Below are 8,184 nucleotides of genomic sequence, written 5' to 3'. Positions count from 1 at the left end.
CCCCCCCCCCCCCATCTCTGTCCCTCCCATATGTAACTTCCATATGTCCGACCTCCCCCCGGCCTGAGCCTCTCCGACTCCCTCCTCCCTACCTCCAACCTCCCTCAACTCTCCCCTGCCCCTTCCCTCCATAACTCTTCCCCTGAACCCTCTCCTTCTCCTGCCCCTCCCTCCCTCCTTCCTCCCCAGCAAAAACCTTGGTTATGCTGCCACTGCCTCCCATCCTTCCCATGACGGTGTTCCCCTCTTCTTCGTCCCCCCCCCCCCCCCCCCCAATTGTTAATGACCAGAAGGTTGGTGTCTGCCTGGTGGGGCTTTTGGAACCTGAAATTGCAAAGTGGCAGAGTCACCTCATCTAACATTTCCTTGGAAACTGCCCTCTCTTTCAGATAGTCAAAGCCTCTCTCTCTAAACAATCGAGAGCCTTGGGTAACCTTTCTGTGTTCTTACTGGATAACGGCCTATTCATCTTCAAGTTTGTAAATGAAGAGGATAAGGCGCACCCTTGAAGGTGGCCCCTGGTTAGTCGGGAAGAAGCTGATCTTCCTAATGAGCTGGGATCAATACACTTCTCTGAACAAAATTGACTTCAAAACTATCCCAATCTGGATCGGGCTACTAATCTCCCCCTTCACTTTTTGTCCCCCCAAGGCTAAGTATTGTTGTATTCGTGCTTGGCAAACCCCTATACTCTGACCATCGGACTCGTCTCATGGATCGGCTGGCTTTCACCCGCATATGCATTGAAATCTCGGCTGAAGAAGCTCCACCATCCTCCATTACCATCTCTAACGATGAAGGCTTATCCTTCAATCAATCGGAGTATTTTGAGTGGTTCCCTCCCCGTTGTGAATTCTGAAAAAACGTTTGGGCACCATTCCACTACTTGTGCCCCTAAGGCTCCTTCCCCATCGGAGAAAACTCAACTACAACATGGTGTTCCTCTTGACTCTACCATCCTGCCTCTCCGAGGTAGAAAGAAGCTCCGTCACCGCCGATGGCTATCCCCAGCACCAACGACAATCTTAACTCTCACCCCACTTCCGTTGGTCCCTGTGAAACCTCCCCTTTGTCTGCTGGTCCAAACTGTTTCGCCCTTCTCATGTCTTCCTCCTCTTCTAACGCTGACGATGGGGAACTATCACCGAGCCCCCCTTCTCCTTCCTGTCACATGTCCACCTCGCTGTCACCTCCACCCTCTCTGCCTCCCCTCCCCTAGACCTGCTCCTTCGTGAGACGCCTCATTTCTCTCCCTTCTCTTGCCATTCCTTTGATCACCTTTCTCTGCTTGCCTCTGTTGTCGCCCCTCATTCGGCAAACCTAAATCCAATTCTCACGCTACCCTCTTTCCCTCTTACCCTGCTCCTCATGTTGTGGGCCCCCATTGCCACCGTGTCCTCTCTCCCCTGAATTTTTCCCTTTTGGGTCTGACCCCTTTGAGACCCTTGGGCCTCCTCACTCCTATCCGACTGACACATACCCTTACCCATTCACCTGCCCCATCCCATCTAACCCGGATACCTATCCCTACCCGCCCATCCCTCTTAACCCATCCACCCATTCTTTGTTTCTTCCAAACCCAACAAGACCTTCGTTTAAACTCACAAACCTTGGCCTTGCTGCTGACACCCTCTCAGCCAGTCCGCCACCGACGCTCGACTCCTTTGAGGGCGCCACCCGTGGCCCTCTCAAGGGCACCCACCCTTCCACTCTTAGCCTTTATAGCCCCTGCCTCTCCAACGCCCCTCCATCGCCCCCTCCCTTGGCAATTGCAACATGGACCTTCAATCGAGCCACTGCTCTGCCGGTTCTACTTTGTTGCTGCCTCCATCCTCTGCAGTCCACCATTTGGGTCTCCTACCTCGTCACGATGGAGCTCCTCTCCTACCACCCTCGGCTGCCCTCCTGCCAAGCCGCCTTCTAGTTGCTTTGCTGCTCCTTCCATGGGTCATGTGCAATGGCCTATCCCCCTCTACTAAAGCCTCAAATGTTGCGGCTCTCCCTTTTAATGCTGATTCAGTGCTGGCCCTAATGATCATGATGTTGCCTCTGTCCACAATCTCCTCAATGGTGCTATGCCAACTTTGATTCACTCACCTACTACTGCTCCTCCCTTGACCCCGGGCTATACGGGATCTGATGCTTCTATCTGTGTATCCCATAGTTTTTAAGGCGCTGCTAAGGCGTCGCCTTACCAGCACCTTGGCGCTGATGCGGTCTAGAGATGGTAAGGCAGTGCTCTGCCTTATGTGAAGTGGCGCCTTATGGGTTTTTTTTTTTTTCAACACATTTTAAAATTACTTGATGAAGATTCCAAATATAGATTTTTTATTGGTAGGTGTATGGTTTTGTTAACACTTGAGATGTATGGGATCAGCTTTACTCCACTAAAAATAACCAAAACAAACAAAACAAAAACACGATTCACAAACAGGGTTTGGATTTTGTCAAGGGTTTTAAGAAAGGGCTTTGATAAGGAATCAAAGAACAAAGAAGAACTATTGATCCAGGCGTCCATTTTGCTCCAGCAACAGTGAGCTTGCTCTGGTAGCGGTGAGCTTCATTCTTCTTTGACAGGAGTAGGAATATAGTGGATGACCTTAGGGCTTAGGCACTCATTTTGGCATCATAGAGGTAAGTATAATAAATACTTGTATTTTTTATGTCTTCTTTTCTTTATATTTATAATTTTGTTTCATAATTATGTATTTATATTATATGTTAATGACTGATGATTGATGAAGATGAACTTAGTTCATTCACTTTATTGATTTGTTTTCTTGATGAATATTTTACACTGGTATGAATATGAACCTTTAATATTTATTTAACATATGAGTAATAGGATTCAATTAGGATTTGAGCCAAATACATTGGTTTTATAAAAAAATTACACAGGAACGCTTTAGTCGATAAGGCGACGCTTTATGCCTACCTTATCGCTAAGGCGCTCCGAAAGACCCTCAAACACCTCCGTCGCCTTATCGCCTTAAAGCCTTAAAAACTATGGTGTATCCTATCTGTGACCACCACTACAGAAGACATTTTGCATGTCTACTCTGAAGCTGACTCCATGCCCGCTTCCCTAGTTCTGCATCCCCCTTAGTTGTTGTCAATGTGATGAAAAGCCACCCAAATCCTCCAAATCCTTGACCCCCAAATCCTCCACTACCTCCCACCCCAAAAACAAGAAACCTCCCAATTCCCCTCCTTTCCCTAGCCTTCCCCCAGTATCACAGGCGCAAGAAAGTCCCTTCCCTTCCCTGCTCCCTTGAGCCTTTGAAGCCAACCCCCTTCTAAATGATTCCTTGGACCATTTGGAACGTTCGATAGCTTAACACCTCAGCCAAGCAATCCACCATCTGTTCCAGCATCCGATCCTCAAAAGCAAATCTATACTGCCACCTAGAAACCAGAATTTTCGAGGCCAATCCCCGCATATCCTTGGTTCCATTGCCCCCTCCTAGTCCTACATCTCCAACTTCTCCCTACACCATCAACAGTCTTATATGGGTCTTTTGGAACCAGGCTATGATTAATGTCTCCACCCTCTCCTCCTCCCCCCCCCCAAAACCCATTTATCTTCCCATCTCTAATCCCTTTGGATCAAATTTCTGCTTCTTCTCTGTCATCTATGCCCTGAACCGCCACTCTGATAGGGATTAGTCTCTAGGATGACCTCCACACCTTTTCCTCCCAAACTAGATCCCTCCTTTGGGCTATGGTAGGAGACTTCAATGTTGTTAGATCTTACTCTAAAAAGCACGAAGGGAGCCCAATTGACCCCATTGCAGTGAATTCTTTCAATGATTGCATTGAGGACATTGGTATGACTAATCTCCGCTGGTCTAGTACCAAATTTACTTGGCACAACCGTAGATCTGGCTCTGACAGAATTTCCTACAAACTCAATAGAGTCCTTGCAAATGAATCCTGGATGACCTCCTTTCCCTCTTTGCTACCTTTGATCTCCTCGAAATTCCTGACCATTCCCCAATCTCCCTTTATGTGTTGTCTCCCTCCTTTGGTCTAAAGCCGTTCAAATTCTTTGACATGTGGATCCTCCATCAGAAATTCATTCCCATTGTTCAAGAGGCTTGGAATATTCCTGTTCAGGCCCATTCCTCCCCCCGTGTTGTCTTGTCTCGAAAGCTTAGGAATGTCAAAGCTGCCTAGAAGACCTAGAATTCCTCTACCTTCAGTGACATCTCTGGCAGAGTCTCCTCTTATAAGGCTAGGCTCCAGGCTACCCAAACCTCCTCCAATCTGACCTTCTCAATGCCCCCTTGCTGAAGAAGAGATCTCTTTCCAACGAGCTCTCCTCTCTCTTGTCCCAAGAGGAATGCTTCATTCACCAGAAAGTGAGAATCAAATGGCTTGAGCTTGGTGCTTCCAATTCTTCCTACTTCCACCGTTCCCTCAAAGCTAGAGCCAATGCAAACTCCATTCAAACTCCATTCCTATGCCCTCTTCCTCCAATGTGTCCATCCTTAATAACCCGGAGGAAATCAAATCTGAAGCTGCCTCACCTTTTTCAACCCACTCCTCCCTCATCCTCCTCCCCCTCTCCTTTCCCCTTTGACCTACGTAATAAATCCATTCTTGACCACCTTCTTCCCTCCCTCTACCTCATCCCTTATGATGATGAAATCTTGGGGCTATCCCCTCCCATAAAGCAAACAAGGCTCCTGGCCCTGATGGCTTCAATATGGGGTTCTTCTCCTCCTGTTGGGATATCATCAGATCTGATCTGGTGAAAGCCATCCGTAGCTTTTTCCTTAACCCTTCCCCAATCAAAGCTTTTAACCACACCTTCCTCTGCCTCATTCCCAAGCTCGAGGGGGCTTCCTTGATGACAGACTTCTACCCCATCTCCCTTTGCAACCTGCTTTACAAGTTCAGCCAAGGTCCTTGCCAATAGGATCCAGTCTGTGGTTGACTCCTTGGTCAGCCCAAACCAATTTTCCTTCATAGCTGGTCGGAGCATCGCTCAACATCATCCTTTGTCATGAGATAGTCCATGGCTTTGAAAGAAAATCCCACCCTTCTGCTGTCCTCCTCAAAATTAACATTCATAAAGCTTTTGATTCCATCAGTTGGGAGTTTATTTCAAAGGTCCTCCTCCAAATGTCGTTTCCCCCAAACTTCGTCCATTGGATTCAGGCATGTATCTCTACTCCCCATGATGTAGATCCCCATCATGGGATCCATTACCGAAGGAGGAAGAAACAGCCTTGAAGCTACCGGCCAGCATAGGAAGCTCCCTTATGCTGCTATTTTAGTTTCCTAATTTAGTAGTATGGTTATGTTTTTAGGAAGTCCTATCAACTGCTATTTTGTTTCCTAAATTAGAAGATAGAGTTAGTTTCTATTTTGCATTAGTTTCTAATTTGAGTTAGTTGTTATTTTGTTTAGCTTCTATTTTATTTAGTTTCTATTTTGTGTCAAGCTTTTTGTAATTTCAAACCTCTATATAAAGAGGATCTGCTGTAAATACTAGAAATAATTGAATTAATGAAGTGGCTGCAGTTTTTGCTTGCTCCCTCTCCTGAGAAAGGAAGACAACAGCTGGGATAGCTGTGAGTGAGATACCTGGGCTGAGATAGCCAATCCCACCCACATCTATCTTGACTTACATCTTCTTTTCTGTTCTCTGTTATTGTTATCTGTGAAAGAAGAGTGAGTGAATTAAATCAGATTTATTGGAAGCATAAAAACCAGAATCGATTTCAGCAAGGAAACCAGGGATTGAAGCTCCATCGACTGGTCACATCTTCCAAATCTGAAGGCTGATCAGGAAGCCCTTTTCAGGTTTTGTTCTAGCCTCCAAGAGGATTACTCAATCCTAGTTTGGTAATCATCTGAGCTGTTTTGCTGTTGATCTCTCCCAGTTTCCTTATTTGAAGACCTGAAGTGAAGAAGGTGCAGATCTACTCAACAAGCCAGCAGTTTTCAGAGATCTTTTGGGGCTTTGTTCAGCACCTTGACCACCCTACTCAATCCAGGTTTGGGGTCATTCTGAGCTCTTCCCCTTCATCTGCAGGTATTCCTAAATCTGGCCTGGCCGAAACCCAGATCTCCCTTGGGTATTGACCCCTGTTGTTGGTTTTTGTTGCTGGTTTATTCTCTGAAGTTATAAGTAGATAATCGGGGTTATTTTCTGGTTTTGTTTCCCCTTGCTTGCTGCTCTTATTCTGGTTTCTGTTGAGGTTAATTAGAGAGATCAGATTTGATATAGTTTTGAGCTTAACATATTGGAAGTTTGTTTACCTAGTGTGAACTACTTCTACATTACCCCAGTTTTCGGTCCTGGTGAATGGCACCCTTGCTGGATACTTTCCCTCCACGAGGCAAGGTTGCTCCCTCTCTCCCCTCCTCTTTGTCCTTGCCTTTGAGGTCCTTTCCAGATCCATCCAATCCTCAACAAATCTTCACCTCATTTCCCCCATTCCCAAGTGCAAGTCCATTAATCTTACCCATCTTGCTTTTGCTGATGATCTCATGATCTTCTCTAAAGAGGATACCCTGTCCATCTCCTCTATCATGGCCTCCCAACCTCATCGAATCCCTCTCTGGTCTCCGCATGAACCTCATTAAATCCCATCTCTTCCTTGCGGGTGTCTCTAACTCGGTTAGGGAATCCCTCCTCCATCTTACGGGATTCTCCCTATCAAAATACCTTGGCCTTCCCCTCATTTTTTCCTGCCTCTCCCCCCACCACTGCACCCCTATACGTGATCTCATCAGGAAAAAGCTCCAGTTCTGGAAGGGAAAACTCCTCTCTTATGCGGGTCGCCTTGTGCTTGCCAAATCTATGCTCCAATCTATGTATTTTTAGTCTTTACTGGTTTGCCATATTCTCCCTTCCTACCTCCACCTCCACCTCCAAGGCAATTGAATCTATCCTTTGTGCCTTCCTCTAGAAAGGAGCTGAGAAATCAAAATTCCTCCACCCGACTGTTAGGCTGACATCTGTCTCTCTAAATCGGAAGGAGGTCTAGGTCTCCGAAGAGTTAAGGACAACATTACGGTGGGCATCCTTAAGCCCATCTAGAAGATCGCTTCGAAGCAAAACAACATTTGGGTTTCCTGGGTGTACTCCTCTCCTTAAGAATGATTCCATTTGGTCGGTCCCCCTTCACCTAATGCCTCTTGGATTTGGAGAAAGATTCTTTCCCTTAAGCCCATTACGATTTCTACTATCTCCTCTTCCATTAGGAATGGGTCCTCCACCTCCCTCTGGCTTGACAATTGGCATCCCTCGGGTGTTCTCCTTTCTACTGCCAGCCCCCGCACTGCATATTCCTTGGGAATCCCTAGTTTGGCAATGGTTTGCTCTATCATTCGGAATGGGGCTTGGATCCCTTGTCCTTCAACATCCCCCCTTATCGAGGCCACCTGGGCTGATCTCCCCCGCCTTCCCCCCACTTCTGAGGACAAAATATCCTTGACTACCTCACCCACGGGCATCTTCTCTTCCTCCTCAGCTTAGAATCTCATCCGCCACTCTGCCCCTCTTGTGCCTTGGCGCAAGACGCAAGATCATTTGGTTCAAAGGTCTCATCCCCTGCTACAGCTTCACCGCTTGACGTGCAGCCTCTGATTGCCTCCCAACCCAATCCTTCCTCATTCATCGCCACATTCCCGCCTCCCTGGCATGTTGCCTTTGCTAGAATGGTTGTAAAGATAGAGATCATCTTTTCTTCTCCTGTCCCTTCTCCAATGCCATCTGGAGGAAAGTCCTCTCCCACTATTGGCCCATCAGAAGATCCATCCTCCCCCTCTACAAAGAATGGATCTGGGTTGACATGACCTTCTCGGGGGCCCTATATTTGTGACACAGTTGGCAAGCTAGTTTTTTGTGCCACCATCACCCACTTATAGGTGGAGTGTAACCCTTATAGATGGATGCCCAATTCTCGATCCTATGATAAGATTTGGTCTGCCATCTATTTTGATGTTACCTCCAAACCTGCCTCCATCCCCCAGAAGCCTATCAAAAACACCCAAGGAACAAGCTCATTGTTGTTGCCTGGGGTATCCCCTCCTCTTTTTTAACCCCCCCAAATGATGATTTGTACGCCCCTTAGTCCTGTCCCCCTTCTGGGGCCCTTTTGAGGGCTGGCAGTTTGTTTGCTTGCTTTACATGTGTAGCCTTTGTTTTGCTTGGTTCCCCCCCCCCCA

At 47.1% G+C, this 8,184-nt stretch overlaps 1 protein-coding gene across 1 annotated transcript in view; it reads right to left on the bottom strand.

Annotated features, from left to right (window-relative positions):
- The window catches only part of LOC122061898 (WD repeat-containing protein 11-like), a gene marked incomplete at its 5' end in the record, with an annotated part of 36,255 nt that overhangs the window by 18,061 nt on the left and 10,010 nt on the right, over nucleotides 1-8,184 (bottom strand). The window lies entirely within an intron of this gene.

The sequence above is a fragment of the Macadamia integrifolia genome, chromosome 2 (genome assembly GCF_013358625.1).
Source record: "Macadamia integrifolia cultivar HAES 741 chromosome 2, SCU_Mint_v3, whole genome shotgun sequence".
Classification (NCBI taxonomy): domain Eukaryota; kingdom Viridiplantae; phylum Streptophyta; class Magnoliopsida; order Proteales; family Proteaceae; genus Macadamia; species Macadamia integrifolia.
The sequence above is the reverse complement of the archived record's forward strand: the minus strand, read 5'-3'. Positions and strand labels throughout refer to the sequence as shown.